This window comes from Primulina huaijiensis, chromosome 4 (assembly GCF_012295235.1).
Source record: "Primulina huaijiensis isolate GDHJ02 chromosome 4, ASM1229523v2, whole genome shotgun sequence".
Lineage (NCBI taxonomy): Eukaryota > Viridiplantae > Streptophyta > Magnoliopsida > Lamiales > Gesneriaceae > Primulina > Primulina huaijiensis.
The window spans coordinates 22,837,460-22,859,046 of NC_133309.1; the positions used below are offsets into that span (position 1 = coordinate 22,837,460).

Here is a 21,587-nt window from a genome sequence, read left to right on the forward strand (position 1 = left end):
TAATTATTTTATTTTTAGCTTTATAATTTTCAGCTTTCCGTAATTCACGGCTTTCTTTTCTTTTCTTCTTTCTATCTTTTTGTCTTTCAGACAAATGTCTTTTCTTCCTATAAGGTTTTTCGTCTTTATCTATTATTTTCTTTTTACCTTTATTAGGTAGGTCCATACCAAATTGATCACAAAATTTACCTAATTGTTTTCTCTCAAGTAAATTCTGTCTTTTAATTTGATTATTTAATTTTAATTCATTACAGAGAGCTAAACCCTCTTGAATACAAATACTTATTAATTTTCCATAAGTATAACTATCATAAGAAATATTTATGTCATCCTTTCTTAAGACTTTTCTAATTCTTTCTGCAAAGAGAAAAGGTAAACCATCTATAAATTTGGCTTTCCAAAGACTATTATTACAGTCTGGTATTTCATAAATTCGAGATAAAAAAGTATCTTTATACCATCTAAAATCAGTAAGTGTTTTACATTTTAGATTACTTAACAAAGTACGGATTTGTTCACTATTATCAGTGTATCTACCAGTAAAGTGTTCAATCATTGTTGTTATTAATGAATAAACAACATTCTCTACTTGAATATTATCTTCAATTTTTATTGAATTGAAAATATCATTTTTCTGAAATTCATTTAAATAATTATCCCACCAACCTTTAAGTTGGCCAGTGAATCCTGCTATAATCATTCTAGCAATATTTTTTTCAGTATTACCTGAAGTTTTACACACAGTACTATACATAAGCATTCTGTGAGCAGTATTATAAATTTGTTTATCACTAACTCCATCAATATTCCATTCATATATACTTTTTCCATTATAACTATTAGAGAAAATATATTCTTGTTCTTCAACAAGAACATCCATGGGAGAAGGTCTATCATAATAATATTTAGTTTGGGTAGGTTTATCTGCCCATTTTATTTTATTAATTTCTTCATCAGAATGATTAACAATCTTTTCATTAAGAGTATTTAAATTAAGATTTTTAAATTTTTCTTCTAATAATTTTTCTAAATCAGAAACAGAAGATTTAAATTTAAAATCTTTAATTTCTGGAGGGGATTTAATAGAAGAACTAGCAATAGAAACAATATTAGTTTCTGGTTCTTTTATATGAACATCTGGTTTAATTTTATTAATAGCTAAAATAATTTTATCAATACGATCTTTAAGAGAAACGATCTCTTCTCCTATTATCGTAAGATATAAATTTGTGTAATTCTGTTTTTCAATTATTTGATTAATATGTTTAACAGTTATTTGTAACATATCATTTTCAAATAATCTTGAAAAAGCAGTAAAATTCAAAACTTTATTATTCTTTTCTATAATAAAAGATTGTTGAGGAGGATAAACAGATTTTTGAATCTGTCCAGAAGGAAATTTATAATTTCTTTCAAGAATAGAAATATAATCTATAATAAATGTTTTAAAAAACCAAGGAACAAAATGAATTAATTTATTTTGATTTTCACAGTATTTATAAAATTCTGTAACAATATATTCAAATTCTTCTTCAGAGAAACTTTTAAAATACCAATCTCTGAAAGATTTCCATTTGGGTAAATAAAATTCTGCATTGATCTTTGCTCTAGCAAAAGATCCTTTAGCAAAATCAATTTTTTGTTTACTATCCATTAAATAGTAAAATTCATTTCTGAAACAGTATCAGTTTCTTTAACTTTTTGAAAATTACATTGATGAACAATATTATTTTGATTAATTATTAAATCTTCTGCTGAAGATTCTATTTCTTCTCGTATTTGAGAGGTTGAAGCTCTAGAAGTTTGTGGAATATCCACCATATAATCTAGAGGTGAAATAAAAGAATGACTAGATCTTGATCTAGCATAAACAGAAGAGGGTAATAATCTTCTTTGTTCATTATTAAACTGTATTTGAACAGATCCTTCATTATTTTGAATCACTTGCTGTAAATCTCTATTTATTATAGGATTTCTAGGAACAGCTTGTTCAATTATCCAGTTTTCTGGAAATTCTATTTCTTCCCATTTTATAGATCTACGGGTTGTAATATTAGATCTATTAAAATTAGTTTCTATTAGAATTGTTTCATTTAATTTTTTATCAATCCTTTTACACATAGGATTCAGTGTAAACAACGGTTTATAATAAATACGATAACAGATACATATAACTTCTGTACCAGGAGTATAATTATAACCATGAGTTTTAACATTTAATGTTAAAGAGTCTAAAATATTTATATCAGACAGAGATAAAGATAAATTTGGATAAACATCAAAATATACTGGACCATGAGCCAGACTAGATTGAATTATTCCCATAAGGGACTGTTTCCAATTTAAATTTCTACCATCTCTTAAAGCTGCTATAAAGCTTTCTGGTAAACCTTCTAATGTTAAAGGTCTAAAAGCAATTTGTATTAAACCTATATGAATAAATCTGTAATTTTTCCTATAAGGCAAAATATCTTTATTATTCAATAGTCTAATAACCATTTCTTCATTATGAAGAGGTACTGATGATTCTGTAGTTTTTACTATCTGTTTAAAACCTATTTTTTCAAATGTTCCTAATTTATAGATCATTTTAGATTCTATTTTAGGAATAGTCCATTTATTTAATAAATCTAAATTTTCAGGTAAATCATATTCTTCATTTAAACTGTTTTTAACAGTTTCTTTCATACTGAAAATATTCATTTGAATAAACAGTGTTAAATCATCAACCAAAACTATTTCCATGGCTCTGATACCATCTGGGGCTTGGAATACAAATTGAATCTGATACGTGGCATTGTTTTACCAAATGTTTCCTTAGTGGCTTTCGCACACATGAAGATTATTGGTTTCCAGCCTATATACCATATTCGAATCACTGAACTAATAAAAGGATGTATTTAATTTCCAGAATAATTTCGTTAAAACATTGGTTAATTTTCAAAATTATTATATATTTTTAAATTATTCATTAAAAGGAATTAAATAAAATTTGACACACGGTTTCAAAGCCAGATTTGGTGCAAAAGTGATAGCGTCCCCACAAGCTATTTTGGTAAACCTCTGAATGGACAATTCAACCAACCAGCCTTAAACCGCGGGTTAGATAGGTCGGTTCGTCTAATTTTTTTATGGCAAAAACTTGTGTGAGACGGTCTCACGGATCGTATTTTGTGAGACAGATATCTTATTTGGGTCATCCATAAAAAATATTACTTTTATGCTAAGAATATTATTTTTTATTATGAATATCGATAGGGTTGACCCATCTCACAGATAAAAATTCGTGAGACCGGCTCACAAGAGACCTACTCTTTTTTATTAAAAGTAATTAATTAAAATTTTTAAATTGAATAATTTATAAAAACTTTTAAAACGATAAAAAAAATGAAAAATAAATTTTAACCAAATAGTTCGACCAAAATTTAAAACCAATGAGAAATTAATAATTAATAAAATTTATTAGTTAAATAAAATATGAAAAAAATAAAAAATACTTCAAAAGTTAATTATCATTAAAATTCATTTAAAATAAGTCAAATAAAACTTAAAAATATATATATATAAAACTTAAATATACAATTTTATAAATTAAAAACAAAAAACAAATTAAACTGCCCCGTCCTAATCCTATCCTGGCCAATTTGACAAGCCTATACACTATCATTAACTAAGTCACATTCAAATTGATAATTATGCAAATAGTGATGGGTGACGGGATAGAATTAATGTGAGATAATTTTGATGTTTAATGAATGAAAATTAAGTAAATAAATCAACGTGTTTGATTGGAAAAATTCGAAATGAAGTACAAACTTAATGAACGAATATTAAGTTCGGTGGTTCTGAATTAAACTCGAAACGAGTTCATCAAATGTTGAAAAAACTTCAAACGAGTAGTCGGACCACGTAAGAGACGAAAAAAAAATTCGTGTGAACAGTAGCAGGCGCGCACCTGCGCGCGCGCCCAACTTCGTGTCCCTTCGAATTTTCTGATGTTTTTTCATTTCCTTGGCATTGTTTGATGATTGTGGTCAGTTACAATGGTTAAGGGACACCCTTATGAATGAAAACTCATGTCTTTTCACTTGAAAAACATTAAATGTTTGATTATTGAAAATCACACATACATACACATCATTTGCATATCTCTTTCTTCTTTTCTTCAACAAGAAAGAGTTCCTTCATGTCCTTGTGATAGAACTTGAATATTTGAGTGCTCATTATTCAATTGTTGTAGTTGTATCTTGGGAGAAGATTGCCACCAACTCTAGTACATTGTGAGGGCAAATTCTTCTTAAGAAGAAAATGTTCAACACTTGACTTTACAAAGTCATTTTCTTTGTTTTCTTCTTGCTTCTCCTCTCAAATTTGAATATCACAAACAACAATTAAGATTGAAAATATTTCCCCAAAAAACAAATAAAATGTAATATGGAAATAAAAAATATAGTTCTTGATAAAAGTTTTTAAAAAAAGATTAGCCCTTCAAATAGAAATATATTTCGCTCTGAGTATGATTATAATATATTTTTTTATTTCATACTCAATGGTAAAATCCAAAATTTAAGACAAGATATTAGTTTCAATATCTGAACATGAAAACAAATTATAAGAATCGAACTTCATATCTTATTTGTATCTTTTTATTCTCTTTTCGATTATATAATTTGCAATCATTTCTACTCATAATTTTAATCGTGCTCAAAAATAGCAAAATATGGTATTGTTTCTAATATCTAAAGTAGATTGGGTTATTTTAATTATTGTAAAGTTGATAGAGGACTTATGAAATTAACCATATTTTAAAGTCAAAAACTTGTGTGAGACGGTCTTACGGGTCGTATTTTGTGAGACGAATCTCTTATTTGGGTCATCCATGAAAAAATATTGTGAATATCGATAGGGTTGGCCAGTTTCACAGATAAAGATTCGTGAGACCGTCTCACAAAGAGACCTAATCTATTTTGAAATCATAAAACACATAATTCTAATTTCAAAAGCTCAAATTTATTACCTTGAACTCGAGCGTATATATTTATTTCAATTTAATTATCGATATCAATCCAAACACAATCTAACTTAATCTAAATTCGAAAAGCTACTTAAAAAATTATCCATACCAACTTTTTTTCTAATTAGCTTATAAAAATACATATTATTTAATTGTTAATTCAAATTATAAATATTTTTATGTTAAAATAAATAAATCAAATGTATCTTTAAAAATATATTTATTTTACAGACAATATGAGTAGAATAAAACCAGAATTTCCAACGGTAAAAAATGGGGAAATTTTCAAACGCTAAAACCACTTTCTTTTTTTGCCGCTACATTGATGAAAACTTCGTTTATTTGTATAATCTATGGAAGAATTCTCCGTTTTCATCCTTTCCATAAATCGAAGTCAGTAGATAAACCCATTTTCTTGATTAATCAATCAAGTAACGGGAATTTTAATAGATTCTTGGATTTCTTAATCTTTTTCGGTGTTTTTGTGTTTTGGATGAAACTCTTTTGTTAAATTTCTGATTCTTTTCATTTTTCGGCGTTTTGATATCTTGATTCTTGTGCTTTTTTTTTTTCTCGGTGTTCTTGGATTTCTTTAATCTTTTTCGATGTTTTAGTGTTTTGGATGAAACTCTTTTGTTAAATTTTTGATTCTTTTCATTTTTCGGCGTTTTGATATCTTGATTCTTGTACATTTTTCGGTGTTCTTGGATTTCTTTAATCTTTTTTCGATGTTTCTGTGTTCTGGATGAAACTCTTTTGTTAAATTTCTGATTCTTTTCATTTTTCGGCATGTTGAAATCTTGATTCTTGTGTTTTTTTTTCGGTGTTCTTGTGTTTTGGATGAAATCTTTTTGTTAAATTTCCGACCCTTGTATTTTTTTCGGTGTTTTTCATTTTTTCATTCTTGTAATTTTTACGCCTGTTCAATTTCGATTCTTGTGTCCAAACTTGTAGATGGCTGGATCCCACTCGCATGTGATGATTGAAGGGATTTTAGTACCTTCGTTTCTTGACGATTCATTTATTTTTTATTTATTTTGTATGTGTATTGATTCATCAGTATTTATTGATTCTACTTTGTTGCAGAGATGAATTCGGAAACAAAAATTATTTTTTGGAAAAATTAGACTTTGTGTTCGAAGAATTTTGATTTAAAGAACGAATGCTTCTCTACTCGCGCCAAATTTTTTCGTTGTTTTTATGCATCGGAAGGAACCCTTCTGTTTCATTTTTTCATTCTTGTTGATCGTTTTTATAGATCTATTCTCAATTACTGAATATTTTTGGCTTGAGGAAATCGCTGGCCAGTATTTTGATGCAGAATCAGACAAGAAGAAGGTTGTCTGTTGCAAATTGAGCGGATCAACCGGTTGTATCATATTGATGGTCTCTTATGACTAACAAATTGTCGACAGAAGATTTTTGTTGCCAGTCCGTCGATGGGATTTTTTTAGTAGCGAGATGCTTGAAATTTGCCAAAGTTATGAAACAAGAATCTACTCGACTCTTTGCACGATCAGGGCGAGCAAATCCACAGAACCCACGTGATGGCTGTAGATATGGACCATGATTTGAGTTGGGTCGATCACTACACTTGTTTAGCCAAAGCAAATCATTGATAGAAAACTTTCTTTGCTACTAGTTCATTGATATAATAGTGATGGAAACATCCCGTCACTGTTTTTTTTTTCTTTTCTTTTCAGTGAAGTGCTTGAAAATTCTGGAAGATATAAGAAAAGAAGCGACTAGAACTCGAGACTCTGCATCATCAGGGTGATTGAGCATATCTACTGAACATGTTATCTGTAAATATGGACCATGATTTGAGACGACTATGATCACTACAGAAACCGGCAAATAACCATATTTGTATATTGATTATGTGCTTGATTAGTTGATTTTTTTTCTCAGGAGCACATGTTCTCCAGGCCTTGGAAGCCGAAGAAGACAGAAAAATTGCAGAGCCTTTAACTTGGAAAGGTTTTACGTCTTCCCTCATTAATATTTAAAGATTAAAGTATCTAAAAATAAGTTAACATAATAATTGGGGTGCTAATCTTCAAGTCATTACCAGTTTTACGTCAAACCAGTTTCATACTTTTGACTTTTGAGACCTCAAATAAACTTTATTTGGTTCATTATTAATTTAATGTCAAGCTATAATAGTTAATTATATAATTTGTTTGTTTTAATATATATTTTATTGGCTGGAATGATTCTTTATACTCTGAAGGTGTGTTTTATATTTTAAATAAATTTTTATTCTCATGAAAAATAGTTTTGACATATGATAATCAAGTAGAAAGAGAAGAACCCAAAAACAAAGAGAAATATTATGTTTAGCTTCTGCAACCAATGGATGTGGTTCTCATACACCTTGTCCAGACCCAAATAATGCCCTTCAAAAACTTGAGTTGTGCGTTTCATGCAAGCTTCTAGTTGCTTGCCTCAATCTCTATGAATCTTTTGACTTCATTTCTTACAATAAACCCACCAGGCTTTATTCTTTCACAGGATTTGGTTCGTTGGATGTGAGTTTATATGTTCATATCAATTTATTTGGACATTATATTTTTCACTTGACGATATTTATTCGTCCAGTGATATTAATTATTATCGTGGATTAAATTCACGTATAAATTTTTTAGTTCACTTACTCTAAAAAGTTAATCTCTCTATGAATTATATATTCTTATGGATTCCGATGAAATCAAGAATCTTGGTTGATACCCAAGGAAATATCATGTATCCGGGTCATCTCCAGTGTGGATTTAGGGTAGCCAGGAAAGTGGAGCAGCCCCACCCCGTGTTCAACGGGAGCTGAGTTCATCTCTAAGCCCGGGTAGTAGTAGCCCGGGTAGTAACAGACCGGGTAGTAGTAGCCCAGGTTGTAGGAGCCCGGGTAATACAAGTAAGAGCAGTGCTTTGCCTCAGGGTTATTTACCCGAGCACTCCAATACAGGTGTCATGTCCAAACTTGCCAGTGTGGAGAACATGACTTGATCATCATTAGGAGATCTTTCAGCGCATGTAAGGTTGATGTGACTAGATCGGAGTAAGTATGGGTTGTCAGACTTAACATTGTTAGTAAGCAGAAGCATGGGCAACCAACCATCCCACCATGAGTAGCAACTGAGCAATGAAAACAAAGTCATCATTGACTTCTCTCCTATAAATACCAAGTTTGCTTGAAAATAACTCATTCAGATATATACTCTTGTGCTAAAAAACATTCAGTTTCTCAATACAAAACACTTGACTGACTTGAGTATCAGAGTGGCTACACTGAAAAACCTTCCGGCGTCCCACTAACGATCTCTGTTATTTTAAGTGTGCAGATATTTCAAAGCTAAGGAGAACCCTTTCCTGACAAAAAACAATCCGACTTGGTGAAATTGACCACCCCTCTCAAACCCAATTCACCCAACACATCATTGGCGTCGTCTATGGGAAATCAGATCTAAGATGAAGATATGTTTTCCACTCGAACGTCATCTCGGAGAGATAATTCTGGAAGGGAGTCATCCGGCTCAGAGATGCTCCAAGGAAATCCACCCCAGCAAACTTTCATGATCAACCCCAAGCAGTTGACTCAGTGGATAGCAGCAGCTGTCCAAAAGGCGATGATAGAAAAATTACCACCCAGCAACAGTCAGGCACCTCGTGAGGAAGAATCCAGAGAGAATCCACTCTTCAGAACAAAACAAAAGGAGAGGGGAGGAAAGCTCCCAGGGATGTTCGAAAACCTTTACCATGGCTGAAGAACTGGAAGATTTAAGACAAAAGGCGAAGAAACTGGAAGGACAAGCCCTGTCCAACTACTCGAGCTCAACCAAGGGGATGTCCTTTCTCTGTCCATATAATCAATGAGCCCTTACCAACTCACTTTAAATCAGCAAACATAAGGGAATATGACGGGAATTTAGACCTTGAAGAGCATTTGGCCCGTTTTGAGTTGTTATGGTGATGAGATTAAGTGTAAGACATTCTTAACCACGTTGGTGGATTCGGCCCAACGATGGTTTGATAAACTAGAACCACAGAGCATACAAAACTTTGAGGACTTTAAAAGCGTTTTTTTACATCACTTTAGCAGCAACAAAAAATATAAGAAGACTGCTTTTAGTTTGTTCGAGATTAAGCAGAGCAGAGATGAGTCATTGAGGGCATACATCCGCAAGTTTAACAAAGCAGCATTAGAAGTGCCCTCCTGTGCCCCGGAGACTAAAACCACGACGTTCACACAGGGGCTCCGGGAGGGTCTCTGATAAAGAAGCTACCAAAGAGATTTCGAAGATCTACTGTCTCGGACAGAGAAGTACATCAATATGGAGGAAGCTCAGAGCAGAAGAGAGAGGCTGTTAAAAAAGAAAGAAACAACCAGCCAGGAAGAATAGAAGAACGGGTTCGAAGGGAGAATACCCTGGGGCGTTTCTCTAATTAAGCTCCCTTGAAAAGATCAAAGGACCAAGCAGTACACCTTTGTGAAGATAAGGTAACCAGCTCCCACCGCCCTCCTAGGACCTGAGGCCAGCCTTAAAGTTTTGTACATTCCATCAAGAGTGTTATCACGACACCAACGAGTGCAAGCAGTTGAGGAAAAATCGCCCCCCGGCAGATCCTATCGGTCCCCAAAAATCCGAGGCCAACACCATCCGCCAGAGCCCCAAATTCTGAACTTGTACGGGGGAATCACTCCAGATCCACCGCATCAGAAAGAGCCCGGGAAGGAAAGGTCCGAGGAAAATCCCCTACCTTTAGAGAAATTAAAATGATCTCCAGAGGATCTACAGATGGTGATTCCAACCAAGTCCGGAAAGCTTGGAGCCGGCGAGAGGTCTTGAATGTGAATGGCCCGGGGAAAGAATGGGAACCGACCATCAATTTCGGGCCTCAAGATTTACAAGAAGTCAGTCTACCTCATAATCACGCCTTGGTTATATGGCCAAAATTGCAAATAACGATATAAGGCGAGTGTGTGTGGACTCGGGCAGATCCATCAATGTCATATTTCAAGGAGCACTGGACCAAATGGATTTAAAAGATTATCAACTCGAGCTTGTGGAAACTACTATATTTGGATTTGCAGGTCATACAATCCACCCCAGAGGAAAGATTGTGCTGCCATTGACAATAGGATCCGGAGACTTGAGGAAATCAGTTATGACCACATTCACGGTGGTCAACGAACTCTTCTTCGTATAATGTCATATTGGGAAGATAGGCCATGAGCGCTTTTAAGACCGTCACCTCCACCTATCATCAGAAAATTAAGTTTCTCGTGAAAGTTAGGGCCGGGGAAGTTCGGGAAGATCAACCTTCCTCAAGAAAATGTTACGTCGAGACAGTCAAAGTGGATAAGGAGATGGCAAGAATGGAGGGGTACAGAAGCAGGGGAGGAAGAAATGAATAAGTGCATTCTATAGAGGAAGTGCAGGTGGTGTGTGAGGCCCGGGGCCGAAGAGAGCGGGGGGTGATCGCCGGTGCCATGAGGTTGCACCGACAATGAGCGGCTCCTGGCAGGCTTCTAGGTGGAGGAAACATGAATGAACCGATCTTACACCGGAAGGAGGGGGTTTCCGAGACTGTTCAATGTAATGGACTGTACAGTTGAAGATGGCTTAAAAGATTTGATATGTACTACTCATACCACGAAGGTGCATCTTCTTTTCGGTAGCTCATCACATAAGAACTCCAAAGTTAAGCGTGCTTGACTTGGGGCAATTCTGGGATGGGTGACCTCTTGGGAAGTTTTCTAGGGTGCGTGTGAGTGAGAACATAAGCACGCTGGAAAGACTCGTCTTGGTGCAGTTATAATCAAAATGACATAGCCTGGCAAGGAGGAAGTTTGGAGAGTGTTTGTTGACGGTGATGCCAGTAAAGAAGGAAGTGGGGTCAGAGTCGTTCTGGTTTCCCCCACTGGAGAAAAAGTAAAGCTTGTTGTGGGATTAGACTTTTGGGCTTCAAATGATGAAGTTGAATATGAATCAGTACTAATCGGAATAAAAGCTTCCCGGGAAGCTGGAGCCGCTAGAATCATCCTATACTCGGACTCTCAACTAGTTATTCAGCAAGTCAAATGCTCTTATGAAGTCCGAGAAGGAAGATTAAAAGAGTATTTGGCAGCCATTCAAGAGCTATCGAAGAGTTTTACTGACTGGAGCGCATAGCAAATCCCGAGAAAAGAAAATATTGAGGCCGACTCCTTTGACAACATGGTGTCATCTTTGACTAGATGGTGGAAGAGGTGTTATTCATCACACCAAGCTGGTCTCGACCATAGATACTCGTCTAGTAACTTTTCAGGAAAATTCTTGGAGAACACCCTTGTTCGAGTTCATTTCAGCAGGACAGCTGCCGGCAGATCCTCAACAAGCCTAGAAAATCAAGAGGCAATGTTCCCGTTTTAGTGTCCTTAATGGAGAATTGTACCGACGATCATTCCAGAGCCCCCTGCTCAAATGTTTGGCCGGAGAAGAAATTAAATACTTGCTGAAAGAAATTCATGAAGGATGTTGTCGGGACCACCTCGGAACCATAACACTCACCAGGAAAGCACTACTGGCTGGATTCTGGTGGTCTACTATGAATACAGATGTTCGGAAGATAGTCCAGTCTTGTGAAGGATGTCAGCGCCATGGTAATTTTTGCCACAGCCTGGCCTCATCTTTGAAGCATGTTCGAGCATCTTGTCCTTTCGGTCAATGGGTCCTGGTCCTCCTGGATATTGTGGGATCTTTCCCAATAGCCAGAGCTCAAAAAAATTCATGTTAGTAGCAATAGACTACTTTTACAAATTGGTGGAAGCCGAGGCCCTAGCCAGAATTACTAAAGAGAAGGTATTAAAATTTTTATGGAAAACACAGTTTGCAGGTTTGGGCTACCCAGGAAGTTAATATCTGACAACGGTCGACAATTCCAAGGGCGAAAAATTATGACTGGTGCAAAGAAATGAAGATTATTCAGTCTTTCACCTCAGTGGCCTATCTTCAAGCTAATGGGCAAACTGAGGTCACTGACCGAGTAATTGTGCAAGCTTTGAGAGCCGAGTTGTAAGGTCTAGGAAAAGATTGGGTGGAGGAAGTTCTCAGTGTTTTGTGGTTCTATAGAACCACTCCCCGGACTGCTACTAAAGAAAATCCTTACATTCTGGTTTATGGATCTGAAGCAGTGTTTCCAGTAGAGATCGTGCAGACTTCGGCAAGGATTCAAAGTTATCCAAAAAAGGATGATGCAGCTCAAGCCCAGGAATTAGACTTGATAGAAGAAAAAAGAGAAAGAGCAGCTATCCGAATGGAAGCTTATCGCAGACGGGTCATAGAAGCTTATAATCAGAAAGTCCGACCTCGAGAATTCCAAGTGGGTGAGCTTGTCCTAGAGAAAGCTAACTCGACTGGAGAAGTAGGAAAGTTAGAGGCTTGGTGGGAAGGACTTTACAAAGTAATAATAAGACTCAGTTCAATAGTGTTGTATTTAGAGGATAACCAGGGTCGATCTTTGAAAAGACCCTGAAATGGTTTGCATCTGAAAAAATATTATGCTTGAAATGTGCTTATTATCTGAAACATTAATGAAGGTTTTCTTCTCAAAAGTGTGCAAAGCATTATATCAAACTCGGAAGGCATGAGGCTCCGGTAACTTATTAAACCCGGGAGGCATGAGGCCCCGGTAACTTGTTAAACCCCAGAAAGCATGAGGCCCCGGAAACTTATTAAACCCGGGAGGCACGAAGCCCGTTTATTCTTCAAGACTTAGGAAATTTTTTAATAACATTTTGCCCGGAGTAAGTGTTGATTAAAAGTGGCCCGGTTATTTTTCAAGACTTAGAAATTTTTTTAGATTCTTACATAACTTTCAAGGTGTTTTTTAGCCTGGATTGGTTGACATGTTGAAGAAAATAAAGAAAAGAATGTTGCAAAGGAAAAATTTGCATTCATAAAATCCCGAAGGCTGGGAAAACATACAACAAAAAAAGAAAAAATACAACCCTACTCTATTTGGTCTGGTTTTCAGTACCCTCTTCTCCCGATGAAGTGGATCGCTCGAGATGTGCCCTGGCCTCCTTCTTCAGCGTCACTAAAAAGGATCATCTCGGGACTGGAGCCAGCTTTCCTCTTGCTCCTGACGAGGGCAATGTGATCAACGGAGTCACCAGGCGAGTTGGGGCGCTCAACCCTTCCCTCTTCATGAAACTCTGCCCGGGTTTGCTGGACAGAGCCTCCCTCGAGAGCCGGGGGCAGGGTTGCCTCGACCATAGCAGATGCCCGGGCTTTGGTAGCCGCCTATTGGGCTTGGGTTTTCTCTTGGCAGCAGTCTTTTCCGGGCAACACGCTTCTTTTCTTCCGCTGCCTTTTCAACCGCTCGCCTTTTCGCAAAAGCCTCCTGCATTTTCGAGTTATCTGTTAAAAAAAAAGAGGGGTGAGAGACAGAAACGTGTAAGTAAAAAAAAATGATGATGATGATGATAGAAATAAAGCAAAACATAGAAGGAAATTACCAGGTTGAGCGCCCGAGATAGCTATGTCATCAATCACCCTATCTATAGGGTCCTCTGCCCGGGCACTCAACCCGTAAGCCACTAAATTGTCCTCGGTTATGAGGAGAGAAGAAGAGAATTTTTTTCACTCCACTAGTCCCTGGCTTCGACTGTAAGGCTTTTCAAATTTATAAGCCCGATGAAGTTCAGGCTGGGTAGGGAGACTAGGTAAGAAGCCGGTCAGGCATTTGAGAAGGGAGGCAATGGTGATATAGAAAAACCTTTCTTTTCATCCATTCAAGGAGGAAAAGATATCATCAAGGAATCGACTCTTTAATCGGGCAGACATGGAGAATGCATCATCTCCAAAACGGAATACGAAGAAATAGTAGAGAACAAGGGGGTTAATAAGGAGGTTGTGCATTTTAAAAAGGATATAGGCCGAGGCCATTATCCGGAAAGAATTGGGGTGAAATTGGTTTATGGGGACCCCGAGGAAGAGGGCCACATCGACATAAAAAGAAGGAAGAGGAAATTTGAGACAACTTGGTCTCGGGAAGATAGTAAAGAAACCCTTTGGGGGTTGGTTAGCCCGATCGGAGTGATCAGGAATCCGGATTTGGTAGGAGGAAGAAATGGAGCCTCGGACCCTAAGATCTTCCTCAGCCCCAGAGCGCAAAGTAATCTCCATGGTAAAAAACCAAGAAGCACTCAGGACCATAGATCGAGGTGAGTTAGGAGCTCGGGCTTTGCCCTTACTCTTTTGGAAAGCTCAGGACGTACCAGCGGTGGGAGGTTTGGTTTTTTGCTTTTTGGACTTTTTGGGAAGGTGGCAAGAAGTGGGTTTTTCAACAGAGGGGGAAGGGGAGTTGGAGTGTGCCGGTGCAGACTCATAACCAGATGAGCCGCGCGCATTCGCTCTAGAGGTGGAAGAAGTCGAATTAGACATTATAAAAGAAAAATAAGGGAAGCACTTACGAAAATGGGTGGGGAAAATGATCATAAAATCGCAGAGTCGTCGTTGGAGGAAAACAGAGTGCGCCGGAGATGTGAAGAGAAGTGTGTGAGAATGTGAAATTGTAAAAATGGAAAGTGAAGAAGGATGTCGTCTATTTATATACTCATGGGAGGATGATCTTTAGCCGTAGATCTCAAAACAAATGGACGAGCACCATGCTTTTCGAAAAATGTGCGGGGTATATGAAAAGATGGGTACAAAATTCAAAGCGACATCCGACCTTTCAACTATTAGGGTTTACCTCATGCTCACATCAGCCCTATATCGCATTAATTTCCCGCCCAAACATATTCTCGTTACTCGGGAGAGCGAGTAGGACTCTAGCCCGACTATTTAAAGGAGAAAGTGGTAATACCCGAGAAATATCATGTATCCGGGTCATCTCCTGTGGATTTAGGGTAGCCAGGAAAGTGGAGCAGCCCCACCCCGTGTTCAACGGGAGCTGAGTTCATCTCTAAGCCCGGGTAACAGTACACGGGTAGTAAGAGCCCGGGTAGTAGTATCCTGGGTAAATAAACTTGAGGCAGAGCACTATTTTTACATGATACTTCTCGAAAAATGTGCGGGGTATATGAAAAGATGGGTACAGAATTCAAAGCGACATCAGACCTTTCGACTATAAGGGCTTACCTCATGCTCACGTCAGCCTTATATCGCATGAATTTCCCGCCCAAACATATTCTCGTCCGACTATTTAAGGGAGGGAGTGGTGATACCCCAAAAAATATCTTGTATCTGGGTCACCTACAGTGTGGATTTAGGGTAGCCAGGAAAGTGGAGCAGCCCCACCCCGTGTTGAGCGGGAGCTGAGTTCATCTCTAATCCCGGGTAGTAGTAGCTTGGGTAGTAATAGACTTGGTAGTAGTAGGCAGAGCACTGTTCTTACTTGTATTACCCGGGCTCTTACAACCTGGGCACTCCAATACAAGAGTCATGTCCAAACTCGCCATTATGGAGAATCTTGACTTGATCATCATTAGGAGATCTTTCGGCACTTGTAAGATTGATGTGACTAGATCGGAATAAGGATGGGTTGTCAGACTTAACAGTGTCAGTAAGCAGAACCATGAGCAACCAACCATCCCACCATGAGTAGCAATTGAGCAATGAAAACAAAGTCATCATTGATTTTTCTCCTATAAATACCAAGTTTGCTTGAAAATAACTCATTCAGATATATACTCTTGTGCTAAAAAACATTCACTTTCTTAATATAAAGCACTTGACTGACTTGAGCGTAGGGATGGCAATGGGCCAGGGCGGGGGCGGGTTTGCCATCCCCATCCCCGCCCCCATCCCGAACCCCATCCCCGGTTATACCAAATCGGGGAATCCCCATCCCCGACCCCACGAGGACCCCCATCCCCGTCCCCGCTTGAATTTTTTTTAAGAAACTTTAAGTATTTCTTGAATTGACACAAAAAACTTTTTAATTTGACTTAAAAAGTATTGATACAAAAATTCAATGACATACATAAAACTTACATAACATTAATAATCCATAATTCAATATTCTAAAAAAAAAATCCATAGTTCCAATAAATATAAAGATCACCAAACCCATTAGTTTTCTCCCGAACCCGCCCCATTTCGGGTTTTAGCCCGCGGGGAAAATTGCCATCCCTACTTGAGCGTACGAGTGGCTATGCCTGAAAACCTTCCAGCGTCCCACTAACGATCTCTATCATTGGTATAAAGATTACAACAGTTATATGTCTGATTAGAAGTCTGGCATTCTCCTCTTTCCAAACAAAGCTAAGTTTGCAATTTCTTATCTATTAAATTGCAAACATCAGAAAAAGAAAGTGGGATTAGAAGGCATCCATTGGCAATATCCATGGTATTATGAGCAAACGTAATCTATCAAGCATTTTTTGGTTTTTTCCCAACGAAATGGTCATTTTTCTTTCACATCCTTATTCGGGACAAAATGAAGATTCTTCACGAGCTAGTATTCATTTATCCACTGGACCATTATGCAACATCAGTTTCGGGCCCCAAGATTTACAAGGAGTCATCCTACCTCACAATGATGCCTTGGTCATCCAAGCCAAGATTGCTAAGGCGAGTGTTTGTAGACTCAGGCAGTTCCGTCAATGTCATATTCCGAGAAGCGCTGGACCAAATGGGTTTGAAAGATTATCAACTCGAGCCTATGGAGACTGCTCTATTTGGATTTACAGATCATACAGTCCATCCTCGGGGAGAGATTGTGCCATAGGATCTGAAGATTTTAAGAAATCAGTGATGACCTCATTCACTGTGGTCAGCGCACCCTTCTCATACGATGTCATATTGGGGAAACTGGTCATGAATGCTTTTAAGGCTGTCGACTCCACTTACCATCAGAAGATCAATTTTCCTGTAAAGGGAAAGGTTGGGGAAGTCCGGGGAGATTAACCCTCTTCGAGAAGATGTTATGCTGAAACTATTAGACTGGAGAAGAAGAGGGCGAGAAAGGGTGAGTACGGAGACGGGGTAGGAAGTGGAAGAGAAATGCATTCTGTAGAAGAAGTGTAGACAGTGGTCGGAGAAGAGCAAAAAGTGGTTACCTTAGTCCCCCACAGAGTTAACTGGGATCTCGGCCTGGGTAGTGGAACACAAATTAAACACATTTCCAAACTCCCGGCCAGTAGTGCAGAAAAAGAGACATTTTGGACCAGAAAAGGACAGGGTGACAGCAGAGCAAGTGGGAAAACTGATGAAAGCTGGCCAAGTCAGGGAAGTCCAGTTCCCAACTTGGTTTTCAATCTGGTCCTAGTTCCTGGGTTTCATAGTGACAGAGAGGAATAGAAGTCAATCCAGAAAAGGTAAAGGCTATTTTAGAAATGGGTTCCTCTAGAACCATCAAGGATGTACAAAAGCTGACGGGCCGGATTGTAGCTTTGTCCCGCTTCATATCAAGGTCAGGACATCGGAGCTATCCTTTCTTTCTGATACTTCGGAAGGCACAGAGATTTGGATGGGATGATAAAACATAACAAGCCTTTCAAGATCTAAACAGCCATTTAGCCGGGTTGCCTAATCTTGATTAAGCCCGGACTGTCTCATTCTATCGAGGTCCTCACCAATAGCTCACTGGGACAAATCATGACCAACCCCGATATCTCGGAGAGGCTTGTAAAATGGACAACAGAGCTCGGGGAATATGATATCACTTACCGGCCAAGGACTGCATAAAAGCTCAGGGCTTGTCAGATTTTCTAATTGAAATGGTATAGCCCAGGCAAGAAGAAGTCTGGAGAGTGTTTGTTGACGGCGCTGCCAGTAAAGAAGGTAGTGGGGTAGGAGTCGTTCTAGTTTCTCCCGCGGGATAACTGGCTGTAAGATTTGATTTTCGGGCTTCAAATAATGAAGTTGAATATTAATCAGGAGTGATCGGGATGAAGTCATTCATCACACCAAACTGGTATTGACCATAGATACCAGTCCGATCACTACCCAAGAAAGTTCATGGAAAACACCCTTGCTCGAGTTCATATCAAAAGGCCAATTGCCAGGAGACATTCAACAAGCCCAGAAAATTAAAAAGCAGTGTTCTCGATTCAGATGACTATCATTCCATGGCCCCTTGCTCAAGTGTTTGGCCGGAGAATAAGCTAAGTATGTGTTAAAATAAATTCACGAAGGATGCCGCGGGAATCATCTCGGGATTGTAGCACTTACCCGAAAAACACTACTCGCTGGATTTTGGTGGCCTACTATGAATACAGATGCCCGAGAAATGGTCCAGTCTTGTCAAGAGATGACAATTTTTGCCACATCCCAGCTTCACCTTCTCAACCAGTTAGAGCATCCTGCATTTTCGATCAATAGGGCCTGGATATCGTGGGGCCCTTCCCAGTAGCCCGAGTTCAGAAAAATTTCTTGCTGGTGGCCGTGGACTACTTTTCCAACTGGATGGAAGCAAGCCGAGCCCCTGGCCAGGATTACTGAAGAAGAGGTATTAAAGTTTTTATGGAAAAACATAGTTTGTAGGTTTGGGCTACCCAGGAAGTTGATATCAGACAATGGCCGACAATTTCATGGGCGAAGAATTATGGCCTGGTGCAAAGACATGAAGATTATTCAGTCATTCACCTCAGTAGCCTATCCACAAGCTAATGGGCAGACAGAAGTCACTAACCGAGTAATCGTGCAAGCTCAGAAAGCTAGATTCCAAGACGTGGGAAAAGATTGGGTGGAAGAGATACACAGTGTTCTCTGGGCCTATCGAACCACTCCCCGGACTGCTACTAAACAAACTCCTTACAGTTTGGTTTATGGATCTGAAGCAGTATTGCAGTAGAGAATCGGGCAGACTGCGGCCAGAATTCAAAGTTATCGGGAAAGCAATTATGAAGCTCGAGCCCAAGAATTGGACTTAGCAGAAGAAAAAAGAGAAAGAGTAGTCATTCGAATGGAAGCTTATCGCAGACGGCTCATACGAGCTCATAATCAGAAAGTTCGACCCTGAGAATTTCAAGTTGGTGATCTGGTTCTAAAGAAAGCAAACCTGGCTCAAAAAGGTAGGAAAGTTAGAAGCCCCGTGTGAAAGACCTTACAAAGTGATAAAAAGACTCAGTTCAGGAGCATTGTATTTAGAGGATAACCGGGGACAATTTTGAAAAGACCCTGGAATGTTTCATTTGAAGAAATATTATGCTTACAAGTGTACTTATTGTTTGAAATATTAATGAAGGTTTTTCATTCTCAAATGCATACAAAGCATTATATTAAAATCGGGAGGCATGAGGCCCCAGTAATCTATTAAACCCGAGAGGAATGAGGCCCCGATAACTTATTCAAACTCGGGGGGCATGAGGCCCCGGTAAGTTATTTAAACCCGAGAGGCATGAGTCCCCGACAATCTATTAATCCCGAGAGGCATGAGGCCTCGGTAACTTATTTAAACTCGGGAAGCATGAGGCCTCGGTAACTTGTTTAAACTCGAGAGGCATGAGGCCCAGATAATCTATTAAACCCGGTAGGCATGAAGCCCTAGAAACTTATTAAACCCAGAAGACATAAGGCCCCGGTAATTTATTAAACACGGGAGGCATGAGGCACGGGTAATTTATTAAACCCATGAGGCATGAGGTCCCGGTAACTTATTAAACCCAGAAGGCATGGGCCTCGGTTAAGCACAAAGGGCAAAGTAGCCCGTTATTCCACAAGACTTAGAAAATTTTCAAGGTTTTAATATTTTGCCTGAAGCGAAATGTTGATTAGAAGAGGCCCGTTATTTTTCAAGACTTGGAATATTTTTAGATTCTTACAGTTTTTAGCCTGGAGTTGATTGGTATGGTGAAGATAAGAAGGTTGCAAGGAAATGGTTTTTCATTAATAGAAGCCCGAAGGATGGAAATACATAGAGGAAAAAAAAAAAAAATTTACAATAATACTCTACTCTACTCTGGCTTGGCTGTTAATCAGTTTCCTTGTATCCCCCTCAGCTTCCTTGGGAAGTGATGTTATAGCTCTGGCAAAGTCGAGGAAGCCCTCCCAATCATCCAGAAGAAGCCCGGCCTCTTCAAATTGTTCCTGACATTTGTCGAAACCACTCTGGAAGACAACTCCCACCCTGAACTAGGGGGATTGAAGGAAAGAGGCCTGCCACTCCTCCTCAGATTGACGTTGGGTGACCAAGGTCGCCTCCGCTTCTAAGGCCCTGGCTTTATAGCCATCCAACTCGTCAGACAAAGTTTGGGCTCGGGTTTCTGAAGCCGAGAGCTGAGTTTGTAGAGTGTTAGCCCGAACGTTGGCAGCCTCGGTTTCCAACTGAGCCTGCGGTAGATTTGCTTGGGCCACTACCAGCTGCTGGTAGCCCATTTGTGAAGTAGTCCTCAGGCCGATGACTACCTCTTCGTGTAAGAGCCGGGCTCGTTCCAGCTCACCTTGAACTTGCCGGTGAAGCTTGTTGCGACCTGGGCTCGGTTGGCCTATTTCTTTGCCACAGAAGCAATCTCTTCATAGGCTGCTATCAACATTTGAAGGCCCTGCACCAAGTATTAGGTTAGAAGAATTACAAAATAAAAAACAACAGGAAAAAGGAATAAATGTTAAAGAAAAGAACTTACTGAAAGAGCTCAAGAGGTCCCCTCGAACAATTTCTGGTTAGAGGATAGGCCCCGCAGATGGGTCTCCTCAGCAGGAGAAAGCAAGATCTTCACCAGTCGGATCCCGGCTGAAGAAACCCCTTCCAGGAAAAGGTTTCCCCGAGCTCCTTGTTAGGTGAGGATGTGGGGCCCACACATTAAATTAAATAATATAAAAACATGTTTTCCCACATATCCCACATCGGTTTTGTTATAAAATTGAACGAGGAATTTAGTTATAAATAGAGCTCAATTCCTCCAGTTATTGTATCCTAAAATCAAAAGCTTTTCAGCTTTGATAAAAAGAGAGTGCATAGAAAAAAGAGTGTATTTTTTTTCTTGAGTGCGGGAATTCTCTTTGTGTGAGTTAGAGAAATTATTTCTCGGTATACTCGGGTTGAGAGTGAGAAATATTGAGTGTATTGGTGTATACACTTGTTGTAATATTTCTTCCAGTTATAAAAGTTGCAGTGCTCCGTGGACGTAGCCTATATTGGGTGAACCACATAAATCTTTATGTTTTTGTTGGTTATTTTATTCCGCAAGTTTTGGGTACTATATTATCATCGTGGTTGGCATCGCTTCGGGTGTAATTCCCCAACAACTGGTATCAGAGCCTTGTTGTGAAAATTCTTAAGAATTCTGAGTATGCTCTGTGGTTGCAGCTTTGTCTGATCTTCCACATCAGAAAAGATTTTTTAGTTGCTAAGGCTGGAGAAGTGATAGCTGGAGATGATGGATCGGGACCAGGTATAACAAGTTCAACGGTACAGATTTTACGTTTTGGCGACTACAAATTATTGATTATTTGTATAGCAAGAAGTTGCATCAACCTCTATCTGGAAAGAAGCCGGAAAAGATGGAGGATGATGACTGGAAGCTTCTTGACCGACAAGTGTTAGGTGTAATACGATTGACCCTAACGAAGAACGTAGCACATAACGTGGCGGAGGCAAAAACAACGGAGGAGATGATGTCCATTTTGTCGGACATGTACGAAAA

At 38.5% G+C, this 21,587-nt stretch overlaps 1 long non-coding RNA gene across 2 annotated transcripts in view; it reads left to right on the plus strand.

Annotated features, from left to right (window-relative positions):
• The first annotated feature begins 5,248 nt into the window (after positions 1 to 5,248).
• Positions 5,249 to 21,587, plus strand: part of LOC140975484 (uncharacterized) — a 28,661-nt gene continuing 12,322 nt past the window's right edge. For both annotated transcript variants that reach the window (XR_012174974.1, XR_012174975.1), the window contains exons 1-2: positions 5,249 to 6,594; positions 6,718 to 6,994. This is a non-coding gene — a long non-coding RNA (uncharacterized lncRNA). The remainder of the gene's footprint in view (positions 6,595 to 6,717; positions 6,995 to 21,587) is intronic.